The sequence below is a fragment of the Canis lupus genome, chromosome 9 (assembly GCF_048164855.1).
Source record: "Canis lupus baileyi chromosome 9, mCanLup2.hap1, whole genome shotgun sequence".
In the NCBI taxonomy this organism is placed as follows: domain Eukaryota; kingdom Metazoa; phylum Chordata; class Mammalia; order Carnivora; family Canidae; genus Canis; species Canis lupus.
The window spans coordinates 21267982-21289620 of record NC_132846.1 but is presented as its reverse complement, the minus strand read 5'-3'; the positions used below and the strand labels follow the sequence as shown (position 1 = coordinate 21289620).

At 36.5% G+C, this 21639-nt stretch overlaps 1 long non-coding RNA gene across 2 annotated transcripts in view; it reads right to left on the bottom strand.

The window, feature by feature from the left end:
- Positions 1-21639, bottom strand: part of LOC140639881 (uncharacterized) — a 148452-nt gene that overhangs the window by 30343 nt on the left and 96470 nt on the right. For both annotated transcript variants that reach the window (XR_012036532.1, XR_012036533.1), the window contains one exon: positions 4733-4799. This is a non-coding gene — a long non-coding RNA (uncharacterized lncRNA). The remainder of the gene's footprint in view (positions 1-4732; positions 4800-21639) is intronic.

The following is a 21639-nucleotide window of genomic DNA, read 5'->3' as shown; positions in this document are numbered from 1 at the left end:
AATGGAAAATAACAAGAGAAGGGAAAGGCATTAGTTATAGGAGTAGGAAAGAATATTTTTAAGCGAGATTGGATTTGCAATACATAATAGGTCAATGAAGCAAATAGAGAAGTCGTATTAAAAGGCAAGATTTCAATATTGCAGGTGGGTGCAATAGGTGGACAGAATGAAATCTACAGCTAAAGGGGAGATAGGAAGAGGCGGTAATTGTATTTGAAAGTATAGGGTGATGTGTTTACTATGATTTAAAAAAAAAAAAAAATCTCCAAAAACGAAATCATCATCATTACCTACAGTGTAAAAATGTTTTCAAATTAACATCTTTCTATATTGTCTAAACTACTTCCTGAAGACGTTTAACCTAGAATCGTGTTGCAGAAAAATTGATCTGACTTTGCCACCAGTCATCAGCTTTGAACTTTGACAGTATACTATTCTGACTCTACATCTAAACATCGAGAGACCAAATTCTTAATACTTATTTGAATTGATATTATTTGTGGAAATGGAGTTATTTCAGAGAAGGAGAATTTCTTTCACACTTTGGAAAGTAGGCAGCTGATACCAAATCAAAGAGACACTGGTAAATTAAAATCCTCTTTCATAAAATGTGATGCCTGGCTTGGGAAATAAAATATAGAGATAATAGTATACCACTTTGAATCATATTTGAGTTTGCTTTCTGTACTTACCTCATAATTAATACCCTTTAGAAGTAACACCGATGTTTAAGACAAAGGTCCAAACATAAGGAACAACGACACTATCTCAGTTTGCTTCAAGATGTGGGCTTATTTTATCCTTGTCCATTATTCAAATCAGTATTTGTCCATCTCAGTAATTCTCTACATGCCAGAATCCTAATTTTTGACCTAATGATATAATAGTATTTGCCAATTTTTGTCACCTAAATGTTCACTTCCTATGTCAGGCAGAAATCACCAGTCTCTTCTTTGAGGAAAAAACAAAAAACAAAAACATCACCCAAGTTAGAAAATAGCCACATATATATATATTTTTTTGCTTGTGTTTATCTTTGCACCACTACTTTTACAAATGAAGTGCTTAGCCTCCTTGATTAAATGTTTAGACTTCACATTTAATCCCTCAAAATAACTTTCGGCCAGATATTTATCACTGCAAAAATATGTAAAAGAAATATAGAATATAAAATATACAAAAGTACAAAATATATAAAAGATATAAAACGTATTATTGGTGTAGATTTACTGTGGAGAAAATTTTGGTAGAACACAGAAAAAGTCTAATATTTACTAGAAAAGTCAAATGCAACAAGGTTAAGTTGTTACTGAATTAGATTTATGTTTCGCTGATGTGGGATTTTGAGAAGTTCCATACAAATAACTTTTCTGATGGTCCACATCTGATATTTTAGGGAATAATGAAACTAGTTCTTAAATAAAAGAAGGAGCTGCTAAATAGTGTGTGAGAAATGACTTTTGTAGCTTAAGTACATTTTCCTTAACAAATATATGGGTAGCACTAACTTGGATTTGGTAGAAAAATTTCAAACCTGAATTAAAAAAAAAAATAAAAGAAGTGGAGAAGTATTTGTAACTAAGGTAATTTACTATTTTGAAATAGCAAGTGTTACTGTCCATTTTCCATGGAGCTAACCAATTTAAATATATCTCCCTGTATATGCATACATCTAATTCTCATAGTTTTTAATTACTAGGTTCTTAATCTTTAGTGGTCTCTGAAAGGCAGGTAATGACCTTATCTAAGTCAGAAGAATGGAACAGAACTAAGCAGTCATTTTAAGAATTGTTTAGTGAGGGCAGCCCGGGTGGCTCAGCGGTTTGGCGCCGCCTTCAGCCCAGGGCGTGATCCTGAAGACTAGGGATCGAGTCCCACATCGGGCTCCCTTGCATGGACCCTGCTTCTCCCTCTGCCTGTGTCTCTGCCTCTCTCTCTGCATCTCTCTGTGTCTCTCATGGATAAATAAATAAATAATGTCTTTAAAAAATAAAGAATTGTTTGGTGAACTGATAAAATAATTACAATAAATATGTTAATTTCATATGGAAATATTTGTCATGCTAGGTGAACGCTTTTTAAAGTTATGGGTTTTAGTTTATTCAACATCTATGTTATTTCCAGGCATTGCTTTAGATGCTAAAAATAGAGTAAATACAATTAGTTAAGTATTTGCTATCATGGGGTTAATTGGGTGAGTGATTCAGAAAATAGAGAAAATACATAGTGACATATTATTTGAAAAAACAATTTTGATAATTGAATTTGAGATTGAGTGCCAGAGTGCTAGATTGGCTATTTAGGTGAACAATAGAGGACCTGAGAGAGTTAGCCATGCTTGGCACCAGGAAGAAAACATTTTGAATAATACCTGATCCATGGCCCTGTAATTCTCATGGTCTCAGAGAAAAAACAGGCACGTATTCAGTTTGTTATCCAAGATAGATGTGGTTAAATGACATGGAAAGGTAAACTAGCCTCAGAATAAAGAGTTCAGGTAAAATAATCTTAAGGACTAGAGGATTTTTATGGAGAGTATGGCACTGGAGAAATATATGGTGGAACATGTGGATGTAATCAGGGGAATTTTAGGTGGAAAAAGCATACGAACAGCGATATGGATACAGAAAATAAAATCTAAAGCGCCACCAGTAGTAGCAAGCCTGTATTGTTGAATATTGATTTTTTAGAAGTGACCAACTTGAAGCAAAGCCAATTCTAGCTTAGAATTTGAGTCAAAATTAAATGTGACAAACAAGGAAATGAGATTTCTCATGTAGTCTCTAAATGAATAAAAATACATTCTCTAATCATGCACTTGTTCTTCTTTCCCCTAGATAGTGTAGTCATGATAAGAAAAGATGTCACATGAGGTAAAAAAAAATGATAAGGAGATATTTTTGTGGTAAAACAGTTACAGAAATAACACAACTATTAGTAAAGCTATATCCTTAAGGTTTGCTTTGATGGTAAAAAGTATAATTGTTAAGGGAATAGTACTCGAAATCATGTGTACGTACTTCTAAATAAAAATGAATGTATCTACCTATACTCATGCCTTCTAAAGATGATGGTCAAGACAAGTGGCAGGAGTCATAGGACTCATTAAGCTGTACCCAGAGTTTAGAGTTTGGTTTTGATAAAGCTATCCTAATTTCAGGATTCCTCTCCTATGCATGTGCAGACATCCATCTGAACCCATCAGCATTGACCTATGGGAATTGGAGGAAGGGAAACTACTGCAGATGGATGATCATTCTACACTCTGTGCCATGAGTAACAAAGTCTCTAGTCTCTGACCCAGGAATCTTTTATCTTTTGCTGATATACATGAACCTGCGGCAGGCTAATTTGTCAGCTTGCAAGTAAGGTAAAATATCAGCCTCTTGACATGCATTAAAAGGCTAAGTGAATTGGTTCAAAAGAGTTACCGGATATATCACTCCATACCCACTGATCTGAGTCTCTGGGAGTAAAACCTGGAGATTTGAATTATTGTCAACCTCCCCAAGTAATTCCTCTAACATACTCTTTCAGAACTACAATTTTAGTACATTATTCATTCTGTCAACTATTCAAAGAAGTCAAATGTCTTTTTATATCTCAAGTGTAGAAAATCAGTGGATGCTGACTGCAAAGAGGTTGGCATATTACAGACAACAGCACTGCAAGTGATGTCTTCTCTGTTCCAGAATTTAAAAATTAAGTTAGATTTCTCTCAACTAAGGATTTTCTCTTAGCCTCTTGTCTGCAGGACCCTTCTTCTGGTTTATATAGGTAGAGTTCCTAGATGAATGTTGAAAATGCTCACTTGACAGTTCCTAGATATGACAAGCTGATTGCTCTCATTTACTTTGATTCAATGGCCAGATGATCTCAATTTGATAGACTCAATTTTTTTCTGATTTAATTCACTGTTCTTTTTGCCTTCTTTCTCTCTCCATTATTTCCTTTCACATACTCCCGTTTTTTCTGAGGTTCAATCACCATTATCTTCTTTTATTTCCTCTTAAAGACTTTCTGCTTTGTCACAATTCAGTACTTCACACATCTGTTTTTCTGCATTATGCATATTTTGCTCGTTTACAGAAAATGGGCAACATACCTATATTCAAGTCAATATATAACTTGTTCATCAAAAGCAGGAGTAAGAATTCCCCTTATCTATCAAACTTATCTGGAGAAGGTACAATTGATGTTGTAAAATCATGTGCAAAGTTATTTTTTCCACGGAAGACCTAGGAGGTGAATACTGGCTATCGCCTTAATAGAAAACCAATCCACTCATTGCCTTAGCTATTCAAATTGCTTAATTCCAGCAACCTGGGCTGTTACCCCCGACCCTGTTCACCTATAGTTCTTTTTGGCTTCAATAACTTCAAAATTAATAGACTGTTAATAAATACACTCACAATCCACAGTGGATAAAAAGGGATAATTTAAACATGTTATTTTGGAGAACACATTTTATCTAATACAGTGTGGTAAAGCAGCACTAATGCCATGTCTCAGTGGTTCTTGCCAGTTAAGTTGATAATGAGGGTCACAGTGGTCAATTTTGATATATAAGGAATTTTAAAACCATGGAAGGCATTATCTGCTATGAGCGATCTTCACAAAAACAGTATCTATGAATCAAAGTGGGGAAAAAATCCTGGAATAAATATAAAATGCGTTTAAGACGATTGTTTCTGTATAGGCTCAATTACGTATTTCTTTTTTTACCACCTACCAAGTTCTGAAGTTGAAGGCCTGATTTTTTTTTTCAAGTTAATGCCTCATGTTGAATGAGGGTGTATCTGTAAGAGAGAAAAATAACCACATTTTTGTTATCCTTATCTTCCAAAGATTAGTATACCTTTTTTAATCATTCATGAACCATTCAGTATTTATTCTTTTGACAGAGGAAACAGTATCGTTTGAATTTAAAATCAACTTGTTGGAAATAAATTATCTTTGGTCATCTTTGCATTATCTAGAAAGGTGAAAGGATAAAGAACAGTTATCAATTTGGGATCTCATCATATTTATAGTATTTTTAGTTTAGTATAGTCTTTTTTTTAAAAAAGATTTTATTTCTTTATCCATGAGAGACACCCAGAAAGAGAGGCAGAGACATAGGCAGAGGGAGAAGCAGGCTCCATGCAGAAAACCCGATGTGGGACTGGATTATAGGACCGGATCCCAGGACTCTGGGATCACGCCTGAGCCAAAGGCGATGCTCAACCACTTAGCTACCCAGGCGTCCCAGTTTGGTATAGTCTGCAAACAATGCCACAGACCATGTGATATTTGTAATTCAGCCTGGAGTTCTTATGATAGATTAATTACATACTCTCAACTAGGAAAGAGAAGAAATGGAGTCAGTCTTACCCTAAAGATTTTAGTAAGTTGTGTTTTGTTATTATTGCTGTGTAGTTGATGTCATTTTGTTTTATACGGAAGCGGCACCAAAAATACAAATTTATTTCCTTCATCACTATGCAGGAAATATTTTCCGTTTACTTTAGATGATTTTAACATAGGTCTATCATGTTTTCTAAAAAAGCAATGGTTAAAATATGCTCCAATTTTGGTTCAATAGCTCTCTTTCATGATTTAATTAACCCAAAATATCTCATTATGCTTTTGTAAATAAGATCCTGTAAAAACTAGAATGCATTTGAACTGATACCCAGATATTAAAACATTGTTAAATCTTGGGTTTTAATCTATCAGCATTTAGATGATGAGTCAACTGATTTTCACATTTAATAACTTAATTGTGTTAAGAAAAATCAATTTAGGTAATGTGAGATAATTATTTTTAAGAGGCATTCGTTAAAAATACATACCCTATATTAATATACATTTATTCAGTCTGACTTAATTTTATGAAGTCTGCTAATATTTGTGGAATATACTAAATTGAGTTAAGAATCTGTGTTGTGGGTAGCCCTGGTGGCCCAGCAGTTTAGCACCGCCTTCAGCCTGCCCAGGGTGTGATCCTAGGGACCCCGATGGAGTCCCACCTCAGGCTGCCTGCATGGAGCCTGCTTCTCCCTCTGCCTATGTCTTAAAAAAAAAAAAAAAAAAAAGAGTCTGTGTTGTGATGTCAGAGGTTGTTTGCAACAGTCACTCTACTTAATAGTTAGGAAGCCTCACACATGTCACTTCAGCCGAGTTTCAATTCTCTTATCTGTAGAGATTGTGTAAAGGGAAAGTGTTTACCTCCAAAGATTGTTTTAAGAATGGTGCCTGTGATCAGTGGAGGAGGCAAGGGGGTTGACCATAGTGCCTACCATTTGATTATTAACTATTATCAAGAGTTATTTTTAACCTCTTTTTAAGAGGTAGGAGTTTTGTGTTCAGGGACTTTTTTTTTTTTAAGATTTTATTTATTTATTTATTCATGAGAGACACAGGGACAGAGGAAGAGACACAGGCAGAGAGGGAGAAGCAGGCTCCCTGTGGGGAATCCAATGCCCACTGGATCCTACCTAGGACGCGGGAATCACGCCCTGAGCTGAAGACAGACGCTCAACCACTGAGCCACCCAGGCGTCCCAGGGACAGGTTTTAAATGTGTTTTAACCATGGAACTATGAGGTTTAATATACTGCATTTTTGGTTTAATAAATGGGATTGAAGATTCTTAATATTTCATTGAAATTGAAATCACAAATAGAACTTAAATTTGCAAGATTACGATTTGGTAGCTTGTGAAGATTTTTTCTTAACATGACATTTTATTTGACTTTAGTCTGGCTGAGTTTTAAAATTAAAAAAAAAAATCTATAACATTTTGAAAAATCTACACCACCTAAGCTGAATTAGTATTCCATTCTTTGCTTCCATTAGGCATTCTGCACATCTTTATCACATGCTTTAGCACAAGTTTTATCCCTTTTTAAGTACTGCTTTTAGTTTATAAGTTTTATCACATTGTGAGTAATCTAAGGGACAAGATCTTATTTGTATTAGCTCATATTTAACCCTACCTTCTCTATCAATCAATTTTGTAGTATAAACTATATGGTTTGTAATCATGACATTAGAAATTGAAAATTTACAATTATCATTTTACTGCTTTATTCCTAAGGTCATCATTAATATTATTAGCCAAACAGTTTAAGGCATATGGCAGGTTTGTACTTGTTCTGTCTGGTGACTGAATTGACCCTTTTAGTTTTAATAAAATGACATGATATATGTCTCTGCTGAGCATTTAATTGTTAATTAAGGACCTTCCAGAGTTCTCACTTCTTTGTCATAGCAGTCAACAACATTGTATAGCATACTATTCTGTCTGCTTGAGACACTAAGGACTGAAATGAAAAGAGCTCCTGCTGACACTGTGACCATGGAATGTTAGAGAGAAAAACATTTTTGTATTGAGGTGATATTTTTAGATTTTTTCCCTGACTTTTAGACTATCCTATGCTCTGATACAATGCTCTACCATGTTAGATGGAATAAAAAAAAATCAATAGGACTTATTTTTTTTCCTGAAAAATATGATACGGAGGGCAAATATGGGTTTAGGAAAAAGGCTACATGAAGAGAATCTTTGTACTTAAATCTCTGTTCTAAGGTGGCCACGTATTTACTTCATTCAGGGAAGCAAGGAGACCGTAGTCTTTCTTAGGATGGGACTTTGAATAACAGCCCAAGCAGATAAAAATACAAATATGTGTTACCAAATTAGGTATTTTCTAAAATAAGTATATAGAGATACGTTACAAATTCAACTATATGGGCCTATTAGAAAGTAATCTATAAAATAAAAATGGATGTGTTAAGGTAATGATGCTAAGAGAGATTTATCAATTGTCATGATCTTGGGTGTTTTCCTTTCTTAAATAATTAAAATAAAAACAAATTTCAGAGTCCTCTTATCTGATCCCCTGTTTATAAAGGATCTTTCAGATCTTAGAAACCTTAATAGTATACATTCAATCCTTAGAAAGACTGACCCTAAGATGGACAAGACCTTATTCTTTAACATTAAGTTTTAGATACAATAAAAAGAACTTATTAGAACGCATATAAATCCATATTTGTTCTAAGGAAATGAATTAACATCCATGTATCTCATATTCAACAGGAAGAAATTAGCAGAAACACCTGCCAGACAGCATTTTATCTATTTTATACTCATTAGTTTAAGGATATTTTATACCATAATTATGCTTCTTAGGCATTTTCAGTTCAATTATTGCATTTGGGCTTAAGATATAAAGTTACATAAAAGAGAAGCAGAGTTGGAAATCATGTATGGTAATAGTTTCATGTAATGTGGGAAAACCTTTAATTAAAGAGAAATGAATTAAATGTGTTCAAGCAACTATATACTTTTAGCTTATAAATCTACTAAAAAAGTGTACAAGCAATATTCCTAGTTTTCTATTATTGTACTCCAAATCTATGGCCTAAAACAATAGCAATCACTTATTTTGTTCATGATTCTGTGGGTTGATTGGGCTCAGGTAGGCATTTGTCCCTCTGGATAGCTCACACAATTGCAATCTGAAGGTGGCTGGAGTTGGGGACATCTTGACAACTTTTCCACTCACATTTCTGGCACCTGACTCGGGGAGATCAAATGGCTAGGAGTACTGCTAGGGATTCCTAGCATTCTGTCTCTGTTTGGTCTTACTCTCTGGTCTCTCCATGCAGCTTCAGGGTAGCTGAACTTCCTACATGGCAGTGAGGCTCCCAGAACAAGTGTCCTAAGAGAGATCCACAGAAACCTCCTACCTGAACATACCTAACCTTCTCTTGGAAGTCACCCAGCATTGCTTCCACTATATTCTATTTGCTGACACTGTCAAAAGGCTCAGTTTTTCAAGGGTAAGGGATACTGTTTTTGTCTTTTGAAGGAAAGGCGTCAAAGAATTTGCAGACATGTTTTTAAACTACTTCTGTGATATAAATCAGCATTATAGAATTAGACAGCCTATACAATGAAAATGTGAGTTTGTGGAAATCCACAATCCATACTTTAGGAATTGTCTCATCTGAATCATTTCACTAAACAGCATTGTTCAATTTACTGAAGCAGGATTTTCCCAGTGAGATCAAGAAATGGTTGAACTCCTCAGCATGCAGCAATTTTACTGAGCAAGCAACTTTGTATCACCTGATGCTTCTTCTGCTTCCTCAGCAGCTGAGGCATCAATTGTCTTGAATTTCACTTCCATCCAAAGCAATAATGTGTTATTGATGGTGAGACATGCATGCTTGGCATTTAGAAGTCCTGCAAGGTAGCTGTTTTGTTTCTTCCAAACATTAAACTGATTACACAAGATTAAATATAATATTTATTTGAGTCCAAATAACACAGGACTTGGCAGACTGTACAATTAGGGTTTTGAAACAAGTGATTAAAAGAATGATATCCTTTGTCTAATGGCAACATGATTTACAACGTGGATTTTTTATAATTCCACCAACATCTGAGCAAAGCAACTATTGATTTTTTTAAAGTTGGCTGCCATTTAAATGGGGCAATTAGTTAAAGACTAAGAATAAGCAAAATCTTGCAATGCTACTGCTGTTGGTGCCCTGTGACTAATTTGAATCTTTAAGAAGACATGGATTCTAGGTCTCTAGGGAAAAAGCTCAGAGATAATTTTTCAGGGCTGGTGTGCCTGAAGTTACAGGAGAAAACAAGCTCCCTCCAGATCTGCCTTTTAAGGCTAATAACATTCTAATTATAGAGAGTACGGTTGCACTACCAGCTGAAAGCATTTTGTGGATTTAAAAAGCAAATTGAAGTGAAGAAACACAGCTAATGTAACTGTAGCATCTGTGGTTTTCATAGGTTTACTTAGCCAAAACCAATATATATGTCAAGGTGACCCAAACTCTGAGGAGGTTATGTTATCTCAGGTATGTTAATATATTATTTCACAAATGACTATAAAACATTTATTCATGTCCTTGATGATATCAAAAACTCCAAATCACTTTAAGGAATTTTAGAAATACTTCACAATGAAGTTCTCCCTCCCATCAAACATATATTTTTAAAGATTTGATGAAGAGTGTGCTCATATGGGAGCAGAGGGAAGGGGAGGGGCAGAGGAAGAAGCCGACTGCCCGCAGGGTAGGGAGCTGGATGTGGGGCTTGATTCCAGGACCCTGGAAGGCAGATGTTTAACCAACTGGGCCTCTCAGGCGCTTCCCAATAAACCTGAATTTTTATAGTATTGCATCCTTTTCTACATTTGTTGCATTTGACAAGTTGAGGAAATTACTTGACTAGCATATTCATTTCTTGAGCTATGAAATGGAATTTTCACAACTAGAATACTTGTTACACTTAAGACTTCTGCATTTTTTTTTTTTTTGACTTCTGCATTTTGAACCTTACTGGGCATTTTAGAACTAGCATTTGACCTTCTAACCTTTGTTTAACTCCTAATCTGTATGAAAGGGTAGTTACAATTTGGCTTAAATTTTCATCATTTTTAAATGAAAAGAGTAATAAAATAGATTACAAATTATAAATGCTTCTTCCCTCTAAAGGATAAATTACAATATGAAGGTCTAGATTATATGGACCAAGAAGGATTTGGAAGCCAATAAGTAATTTTTCAAAGAACAATGTGCATGCTTGTGATAATTAAAGGGAAACCTCACTGAAGTGGAGTCAGGGGACAGAAGAGGAAACCACACCCCTCAACATCAGTAAGGAAGAATTGTGAGTTAAAGACTCCACCAGACATGTCAATTACAGACCCTAACAAGATGATCACCAACAGGAAATAATTAATTACGAGGCCCGAAAGGCAAAGATGTACATTGCCATTCCCTCCAAAAAAAAAATGGCTATCCCTGAAAGTCAGCCATGAAAACCATCATCACCCTGAATTCTTAATTTTCTCCATTGGACTTTTATTCAAAACAACCCCTCCCCTACTTCCTCCTCCTTCTGCATAAGGTAACTTTCCTCTACCTCTTGTTGGAGTTGCCGATGGCTTCACCATCGTTTGCAAATCCTGAATTACAATCCTGAATCAAAGCCATTTTTTTACTGGTAAAATAACTTATTTTTAAAGTTCACATGTTTTTACCTTGTAAAATGACTTTTTGGCTGTGGAAAAGAGAGGGACTGACAACAGAAATGAGGACATAGCATCTTTCGTAGGGAAGCTGCAAGGCAATATGGAAGAAAAAGTTCTGGTAAAATTCTGACACTTCTGACCTTCCTTCTCTTCAGAGTGCAACGTTTCAAAGATAAATATGATTCTTTATAGATTTTATCTGACACATTTCAAAACTCTCTACCGAGAGTGTAATTTAATCATTTTAATGATTAGAGACTATATACAGGTTGTTGAGGGAAACTGAATTTTAAGAAAATCTTAAAGCCCTAAAAAGCTTTCTATGAAGAGAGAAGAGAAAGAAGACGGTTTCATTATTGAATAAGCCCAGAATGTGAGGTGCATCACAGGCAATCCCCTCAAAAAAGGCTGCAAAGACAGAAAGAAATCTTACCCTTTCCAACAACGTGCAGATACCACTCATTACATACATGTTTGCAAGATAAACAATGGTTCCTCAAGTTACAGCATTCACAGCACCATTTCTCACACAGTTCATCCCAAATTCACTTGGTAGTTGAGATGACAATCTTTTTTTTTTTTTTCCCATTTGGTTAAGGCCAGTTAGCAAACAGATTTCTCCTAGCTTTATAACAGAAAGCAGTAGTATAAGTTGAAGTAAGGGGTCTGCCAAAATAAGGCTCCTGCACCCACCCAGAGACTGGGAGATAGAGGCGCTAGCTTCCTTGATTTCCAAAAAATGGTTTCTAGGTCCTTATAAAATATATTTCTGAGTCCTAAAGTCAGAAGCATATTTAGCTTTAAGAAGATTTGTGTACATTTCATGAGACTGGGAAAGAATTTCTAAATTATCGAAAGTAAATGCTCTCTCTGTAGAACATTTACTTAAACAGGGAGAATTAAGTTTCTATAATTTATATTTGCCCTTACTAGGGAAAGTGCATTCTTACAGCTGAGAGAGAAGTGTCCTATTATATAGTATAAATTAATAATCATTTGTGGATAAAAGGACTAAGAATCAGAGTATAAAAATGATTTTTTATGAAGCTAGGCCTTGACCCCCACTCCAATGTGCTTTTCCATTCACTCTGATTGCCTCTAGGAACAGGAAGAAGTAACACAGTGTGTTCATCCCTTTTCTTCCTCCTCTATGCACCTTCTTTATACATGAGCTCCCCAATTTCCAACGCTCATATCTAATGTTCATGATGACAGATAGACACATTTAGGCCAGGTCTGTTCTTCCATGGGACATGGCAGTAAAATTTCACATACTAATAACTTCATAGAGGAACTTTGCAATGTGGGGAAGTAATGAAATAGGAAATCATACAAGGCTTTCCAATGTATCTAGACTTATTTTTCCCCGGAAAATAATTTCACACAAATGATTCAACTTCATCCTACCCAAAGTAGAAAAGTTTGTGCTCTCTTCTATTTTGACTGTCTCCCTGACAACTGTGACTTATCATCCTCAGAGACCAATTCTACTCTTGCTAGCATTCTAGAAATAAATGTGGGTTACCTGTACAACTATTATAATCCAAAAATGTCCTTACCACTTTGTAAATAAAAGGCAAAAATAATAAATTTAGAGAATTACTTTTGAGTTTCACAAGCCCTATTTCATTTTGGCTAAATATGTTAAAAAAGCTCTAATTTTCTTTTGCTTTAAAGGGTTACAAAAAATGTTCCAACTCTCCACCCAGCTACTGGGCTATGTGACCTGACATATAATGCCAACAAAGGCACTAATGTGGAACAAATTTACCTTAATTTCTCAAGTGTGTATCAAGTCATTTAAGCCATCTGCCAAAAGAATGATAGCTCAGACAAGAGCAATATAAATTCACTGATTTTGTTTTAAGTGAAAAACTAGTTCTATTGCCAAATAGTCATAAAAACGAGAGCCAAAAGCAGTACTAGATGGCAAACCTAATAGATAAGAGTTGCAGGGATTGTTACAGAGGGCCATGAGCCAAGGAATATAGGCAGTTTCCAGAAACTGGAAAAAGCAAGAGAATGGATTTTCCCCTGGAGCCTCCATAGGGAATGCAGCCCTGCTTATACTTTGATATTAGGCCTGTGAGATCCATCATCTCAGACTTCAAACTTTTACAACTATATAGTATAATAGATTTATGTTACAAACCACTGAATCTGTGGCAATTTGTTAATAGCAGCAATAGAAAACTAATACAGTAATGTAACCAATATTGAGCACATTTAAATTATCAAGCTAGTTGCCACCATAGGCAACTAGCTCTCAATCCCACTCAGAACTCTAGAACCAAGACAGAACATATGTGTTAGTATTTTCCCACCCAAGTAAGAGTGATAGGTGCTAGAATATTTATCTACCAACTTCTGGAAATCTTTGGTTGAGGGTTGCTCCCGGAGAAGAGGGGAGAGTGTGGTAAATATAGATACTCATGTAGACTTACCTGTGGTTTATAGACTAGGTTATCAAGGTCAAAAAAAAGCCCGAGATAAAGCAAGGCAGTGGCTGACTTTTGAAGATGGGCCGGTATATGTGAAAATAATGAGGGCACATGTAGTATTTAGATCTACTCATGCCCATCATAAATTTTACTCTATCCTGTCATTGATTATTCAATGTAGTGGCTAACCACAATTTCTTTTAAGAGAGAAAGAGAGAGAGAGAGAGAGAGAGAGAGAGGCCTTTGGAGGGTTTGTGCAACAAACTATACCCTCAGTTCTATAGTTGTTACCAAGGTCACAAAATGATATCACCTGTCTCCTCCAGGACCAGTTCTAGATTCTCTACCCTGGATCAGCTCTTCTGCTACTCTAGATTGCTTTTCTAGTAGGCAAACCCAGGTCAATAAACCTGAAGAATTTGAACTTCTGTTTACCCTGATACTATCTGGCCATGACTGCTACAATTTCCATCTACAATTATAACCAGACATGAGAGTACCCAAAGTATTCCTGGTGAATCCTCTAAGCTCCAGATACAGTCATTCTTGATCCCATTAGGGATCAAATTGGGCCAGTTGTTGGGTCAGCAATCTTATCTCCTCATGAAAATCAGAGTTATTTATCCAAGGTAGTATAATAACTCCTTTGTCTGCTAATCTGTGGTCCTAACATGTCCAAAATTGGCCTGGAAAAAAAACATAATTAAGATTAGGGAGATTCCTACTGTGCTACATGATAGAAGCAACCGTTCTGCCTTTAGCAACCAGACCTCTGGCTCAGCAGAGCTGAAATATAAAGGGATGGGAAGCACAATCACAACTGAGTGACTAGTGATTTCCAATACCCCCTTGTCCTCTACTGCAAGAGAAGAAAGTTTCTTTATACCTGGGTCATCAAATCCTTCTGATTTTACATCAGACCTTACGTTGTCAATTTCTTTTATCCATACACTAAGCAGCAAACGAATTGCTTAGTCCTTATATTCACTATTGCCCTCATATCTCTAAATGCTAGACATATTACATAAGCCATAAGATTTTTTTCCAGATTTTCGAGCTTTATGTTTTATTTATTAATATCCACAAGTGAGAGTCATTTTAATTCTGTTCTAACAGCATGCCAGAGCATATCACACAATCATGTTTTTACAGCCTCTGGCCAGCCAGGGAGTGATGTGATCAAGTTCCAGAATTCCATCCTGAGACTCACTTTCCTATGTCCAGCTCCAATGAAAATTATATTAGTTTGGGTTCTCCAGAAGCAGATCCCATGACAAACATCTGGAGGCAAGTTGTTTATTTGGTGAGATGAGGAGGGGAAAAGGAGACACTAAAGAATACATTGACAGACAAATTACCTCTGTGGGCAGGGAGTTCAATCCATTTGAGAAACTCTGAGAGCCTGTAGAGAACACGATGTAAGGGGCACTTAGGTGGCTCAGTGGTTGAGCGTCTGTCTTTGGCTCAGGTCATGATCCCGGGGTCCTGGGATCTAGTCCTGCATCAGGCTCCTGCTTTTCCCTCTGCCTATGGCTCTGCCTCTCATTCTGTGTCTCTCATGAATAAATAAATTAAAAAAAAAAAAAAGGAACACGACCTAATTCAAGTTATCCCACTGAGGGCAACTGCTTGAAAGCTGTTCCAGGTATCATTAATTCTCTTGCACTCTGAGCAGACTAAGCTTGGTGAGAAAGCTCAAAAATCTGGAAAAAAAAAATCTTTAAGCAAATGGAACTTTATATCAGAAGTTACAAGTTGGCCAGTGTACAAGGAAATGATTAAATATGGGGGAAGGACACTGACCGGGCTTGCTATAATCAGTAATATTGCTTCTTAAAACCTACTAGTATAACCACTTCCTTCCCTTGGTGATTTTTCTTCCTCCAACCCACGGATGACATATAGGTAAATAAGTAAATAAATAAATAAATAAATAAATAAATAAAAGACCATCTTCTCTGCTTATGTACATATATATTTTTGGCTCCATTTTTCTTGAAATTACAGATTTCACACAAAAATGTCCTGAGCCCATCTAGAATTAGAGACCACCATTTCCGCCCATTTCTGCAGTAGATGATTAGGATTGCTATGTCAATATAGAGGGGTTGAATCTTTTTTTTTTTTTTAAGATTTTATTTATTTATTTGCTCATGAGAAACACAGAGAGACAGACAGACAGACAGACAGAGGGAGAGCAGGCTCCCTGCAAGGAGCTCGATGCAGGACTTGATCCTGGACCCTGGATCCAGGATCACGCCCTGAGCCGAAGGCAGACGCTCAACCGCTGAACCACCCAGGCATCCCTAGAGGTGTTGAATCTAACCCTAAGCATCCCTGTTGATATGAGAATCACAAATTGTCTGTGTTTGCCATGGAATCCCAGGTTAAATTGGCATCTGAAATTATCTTTACCAAATTTCTTTGCTCCTTTTGCCAATAGTTATAGTCATCTTAAACATTTTCTTTCTACCTACCCCGAGACTTATGGTGACAGAGTTTATACTGGCTGGGACCTATTTTGGTTACTATGTCAAAAGCATAGCATAAGTAGTTATTCCTTAGGAGATCCAGATTTTACCACTTTTTTTAGTTTAACGTTTGATATGATAGCAGCAGACTTCCTGCAGTGCTATTCATCATGGTGGCTACAGATTCCAGTCCTTTTTCAAAAGCACTAAAAGATACATTCCCTGGTTGTCAAAAATTCTTCTTTTTCAAATATTTTCCCAACCCTCTGAAACCTCAAAGCAAATATCAATAACCTACAAATACACAGGGATGACCTTTGGAGAACTCAAAAATTAGATGTTGGTTTTTCATGAAGGATTCTCAACCAGTTTCCTAAGATTCTTATTCTGAAAAAGGGTATTATCCTTTCAATTTGTTCTTTAATTCACATGTAAATTGTTTTTTTGTATTTACTTTTTAAATATATTGTCACATATGCATGGCATATGTTAATTTGTAAATGAAAAATACTTTTAAAAAATAACTTGTCTATCTCAATTCAAATCAAATTTTGGGTTGGGAGAGTGGTCTTTCTTCATGAAAACTTTTTCTTCTATACTGAAATATTTAAGTACAATAAAATCTACATGACAGTGTGGATTTGTGGAGGTTGTATATGAAATGATAATTTCTCCAGTTCAGCTAATGTTCAATCAAATAAATATATGTGGGTGACAATAGCTTTAGGCTAACACCCAATAAACATTTGAAATACAAATTTTAAAACATAATTATACATACATACATAAGCATACGTGGTAAGTCAAATAACCGCCCTCCAAAATATCAAGGTCCTCATTTCTTGAACCTCTATGAATGTTACATTAAATGGCCAGCAAGGTCTTTACAAGCATGATTTAATTTAGAATCTGGAGATGCGATTACATTTAAGTAATATAGAATAATCTGAACAAGTGTCCTTATAAAAAGCAGGTAGAGGAAGATTTGATTGCAGAAGAGGAGGAAATATAATGCAACAAAGGAGTCAGGAGTAAAGAAATGCAGATACTTCCAGAAGCTAGAAAAAGAAACAGATTTTCCTGCAACCCTCCAGAGACCCAGCCCTCTGACACCTTGCTTTTAGAACCGTTAAGACTGCGATCCCTGGGTGGCACAGTGGTTTGGCGCCTGCCTTTGGCCCAGGGTGCGATCCTGGAGACCCGGGATCGAATCCCACATCAGGCTCCTGGTGCATGGAGCCTGCTTCTCCCTCTGCCTATGTCTCTGCCTCTCTTTCTCTCTCTCTGTGTGACTATCATAAATAAATTTTAAAAAATTAAAAAAATTATTAGAACCGTTAAGACTCATTTTGGACTTCTGGCTTCCAGAACTGCAAGATAATAAACATGTGTTCTAAGCCATTAAGTCTAGTAATTTGTTATAGCAACCATAAGAAACCAATACAACACACAAATACATTCTGAAACAACAGAAACAAAGCCACCAGGATGCGAAGCAGGAAACAGGATTTTAGTTGCCGAAATTGTATTACAAAGGTAGGAAATGAAATTTCCAGTATTTATATGAATAAAAGGACTAAAACTGAAAACACCTTCATTTTTTAAAGAATATTTTATTTATCCATTCATGATAGACATAGAGAGAGAGGCAGAGTTACAGGCAGAGGGAGAAGCAGGCTCCACGCAGGGAGCCCGACGTGGGACTCGATCCCAGGACTCCAGTATCACACCCGGGCCACAGGCAGGCGCTAAACCACTGAGCCACCCAGGGATCCCCTGAAAACACCTTCAGATATGGAAAGCCTCCATATCTAACACATCTCTCTAATGCTTCATAAATGAAAAATTAATACCCTAAACGTTAACTGAAGTCCTAATAACTGATTTTAGGCAAAATAATGAATATTGATTACATATTCCTTCTACAACTTTTTGTTAAGCAGTCCTTTCTACAAAAGCTTTGTGGTTTCCATTCGCTCTTACTGTCCTCCTATTCAGAAAGAATGGAATATATGGATCCTCCAAAACTTGCAAGTCGATGATGGTTAGCTTTAATTTTTCTTTAAGATTTTATTTATTTATTCATGAGTGACAGAGAGAGAGAGAGAAAGAGAGAGAGAGAGGCAGAGAAATAGGCAGAGGGAGAAGCAGACTCCATGCAGGGAGCCTGACGTGGAACTCAATCCTGGGACTCCAGGACCATACCCTGGGCCAAAGGCAGGCACTAAACCGCTGAGCCATCCAGGGATCCCCTCGTTTTAATTTTAATATAGGTCATAACCTTAGCTTAGAATGGTAGAATGCTTTTCATTTGATTTGAAGAGGCAAACATCTCTGATTAGAGTGATTCCTAAGGGTCTCTAAAATTACAACTAGAAATAAACTGCCAAATCTGCATCAATTCAAGACCACCTATGGCCAAATGGAATAGTATTAGCTCACAGGAGCCTGGGTGATCTGGAATACTAGATATGTCCTATAGAAGAAGCAAAAATAAAATTATGAAGCCTTACATCATAGACTAGAATCTGTCCAATAAGTTAGAAAACCCTGACAAAAGTCTTTTCTTTTTTAAATATGTGTCCCAGAGGAGTGAATTCTGGACTAGTTTTGATGTGCTAACAGGAACAAAAAACGCAGATCCATTGTGAAGGGTAAGGATGAGAGCAGCTACTTCCCAGGGCTTAGCTGTAGACAGCACTGTCCCACCAATGAGGCATAAAAGCATGCTAGATCAAGCATGAGTATTGGGGTGCCTGGGTGGCTCAGTCAGTTAAGCAGCCGACTCTGGTTTTGGCCCAGGTCATGATCTCAGATTCCTGGGACCATGCCCCATTTTGGGTTCCATCCTCAGCAAGCAGTCTACTTGTGGGTCCTCTCTCCCTCTTCCTTTGCCCCCCTCATGCTCTGTCTCTAAAACAAACAAACGAATGAATGAATGAATGAATGAATAAATAAATAAATAAATAAATAAATAAATAAATAAATAACACAAGTGTCTATGATGGATCAAACAGTTTCACTTTCTTCTTAAGTCCACAGTGAGTTGCACTGAAAGGTAAAGAGGGAATTGGAGAATTCAGTATGGGAATGTCAAGAAGGGGAGAGTAGATGACAAAATAAATTCTAAGTGGGCTCTATATTGTGCCTTTTTTTATAAGAAAGAGACCATGGATCAGTCAGTACATCAGCTTTTACATACATGGGGATTCAAATAGATTCATAACAAAAATAATTACAGATAATTAGCACTCAATATTCTATTTCTAATCAACTTGAATCTGAAGAAATGAGATTTCTATGCCTCTCCTAGCTTCTAAGAGATAAATGAAAAAAAGACTCTTAAATATAGACAGCTAGTGGTTATCACACAAGTGGGTGAGGTGATGGGTGAAATAGGTGAGGGGGATTAAGAGTACACTTATGTATAGAACTATGGATAGAATTTTTTGAATCACTGTAATGTATGCCAGAAACAAATATAACACTGCAATTATGCTGGAATTAATAAAAACACAAAACAAAAAGTTAAGCTGTTCTAAAGGCATGGTTTTGAGAATAGGGTTTCAGGAGTTTTAGATAGTGTTCTAAGAAAGAAATGTGCTTTCATTTGGAAAGTGGAAACTAAAGAGTTTCAGAAACTAGAGACCAGTTGGGGATTTTGTAATCAGGAATCTACATGGATCTCCCACTTCTCAGTTTCAATCTTGTTTGCTAGATTTTTAAATTTGGTTTCCAGAGATTATTGTCTGACCATGACCAATGGAGAGGTAGAATAGAATAAAAATAAAGGATCAATAAAAAATAATAATAATAAAAATAAAGGATCAAGTACTAGGGAAGGAATAATATCAAGGCAAAACCTCAGTTTTAAATAAAGTAACTACTTAGTCACTTATTCCTCTCTGCTCCGTAGCAGTTCTACACCTGCATCAGTGGTTTATTCCCCTACAATATCCACAGGGGAATTATGAGCTTGAACTGGAAGGTGTGGTGATAGATGCCTCCATACACATGAATTATAAGCTCAATGCATTCATGGCATTGAGATTGCAATGATTTGTTCCCTAGCGAGAGATAAGACACCAGAGGTTTTAGAAAAGAGCACTACAAGAAGCTCCAAACAAAAAGCAGGTCAAATTATGAAGTGCTATAAATCAGGATGGAGGACAGGAATTAACCCAAAATGACTAAAGAAAGAACCTAAAAGCCTAGTTGTAATTCAAACAGTTGGAGGAAGTACAGCCCTGGACAGAATGTTTTCCAAATTTCTACAAACATCTTTATGAAGATACAAAGTTAAAATTTAAAGGATACTAAAACCAAAGCCTTCAACTTACATGCAACCTATATCTGATCTGTAGCAGAGTTTGTGAAAATACCTAGCATTATACTCAGGCTTCATTTTGGCCTTTGAAGATAAAAATACATTTAACCTTCCCATTCCTGGTCCCTTCCCCCAGTCACTGAATACGACACTAAAGCTATCTTTTATATTTTTTTAAAGATTTTATTTATTTATTTATGAGAGACGGAGAGAGAGAGAGAGGCATTTATGAGAGATGGAGAGAGAGAGAGAGAGAGAGAGGCAGAGACACAGGCAGAGGGAGAAGCAGGCTCCATGCAGGAAGCCCAACGTGGGACTCGATCCCAGGTCTCCAGGATCACACCCTGGACTGAAGGCAGCACTAAACCGCTGAGCCACCCAGGCTGCCCTACACTAAAGCTTTCTGAAGGTCAACTAAATTAACAGCTGTACCTGATTATGTATTATTTTATTGTGAGGATATATGCATGCTATTTGCACCCTTAGTTCCCAGCTTCCTCCAGAAGTTCTACTTCCATATATTCAATTTTCAGAAGCAGAAAGTGGGTTTAACAAGCTACAAGGGATGGTTTTATTGCATTTTGGGAATAAAATTATTATGTGTGGATGAGAAGGAAAATCTTCCTATCAATCCTGAAGATGGTAGATTCCATACAGTTGGAAACTTGGACTGGAGCTGCATGTATCATTTCATATTTGAAATATACACAAGTAGCTGCAACTAGAAACAGAGAGCGACAAACACACACACACACACACACACACACATACACACCTCTACTGGTAAACACTGTTGTGGGGTGATCTCTCCTCATTAAGAAACAAAAAATGGGTTCCATAAACTATTATGCTTAGTACTGAAGGAAAAAAAAAAAAAGCATCATACAGAAGAAGCAGGCACAGATTATCTCAAAAGGGCAAATTTTGCTGTAAATCTGTAAGGGCTCTGAAGTGTGAAGGGAAGGCTACCAAATCAGCATCCATTCCCCTTGAGCCTAATTCTTCCCAATTCAGTGGTGCAATCAAGTTCATATGCATCCAGTAACATTGCTCAGTGTAGTTTTGACAGTAACTAAAGAGTGACTAGTCTATTTACTCTACGTTTATATCATACCAAGAGAAGATGCAATTTAAATGGTTTGGTTCTACTCGTAAAGATCTATATTAAACACAGTTTGAAGCAGTTGTCAAGGATACTAAAATAGCATATTTGGAGAACCCAGATCACGGAATATCTTAACTCTGAAACAGCCACCTACTATTTAAACTAGTTTCCCCAGGGAGAAAGGAAGAAGGAGCACCCATGCCAACTCATGTTCTTTCTTCTTAAAATGCCATTGCCTAAACTCA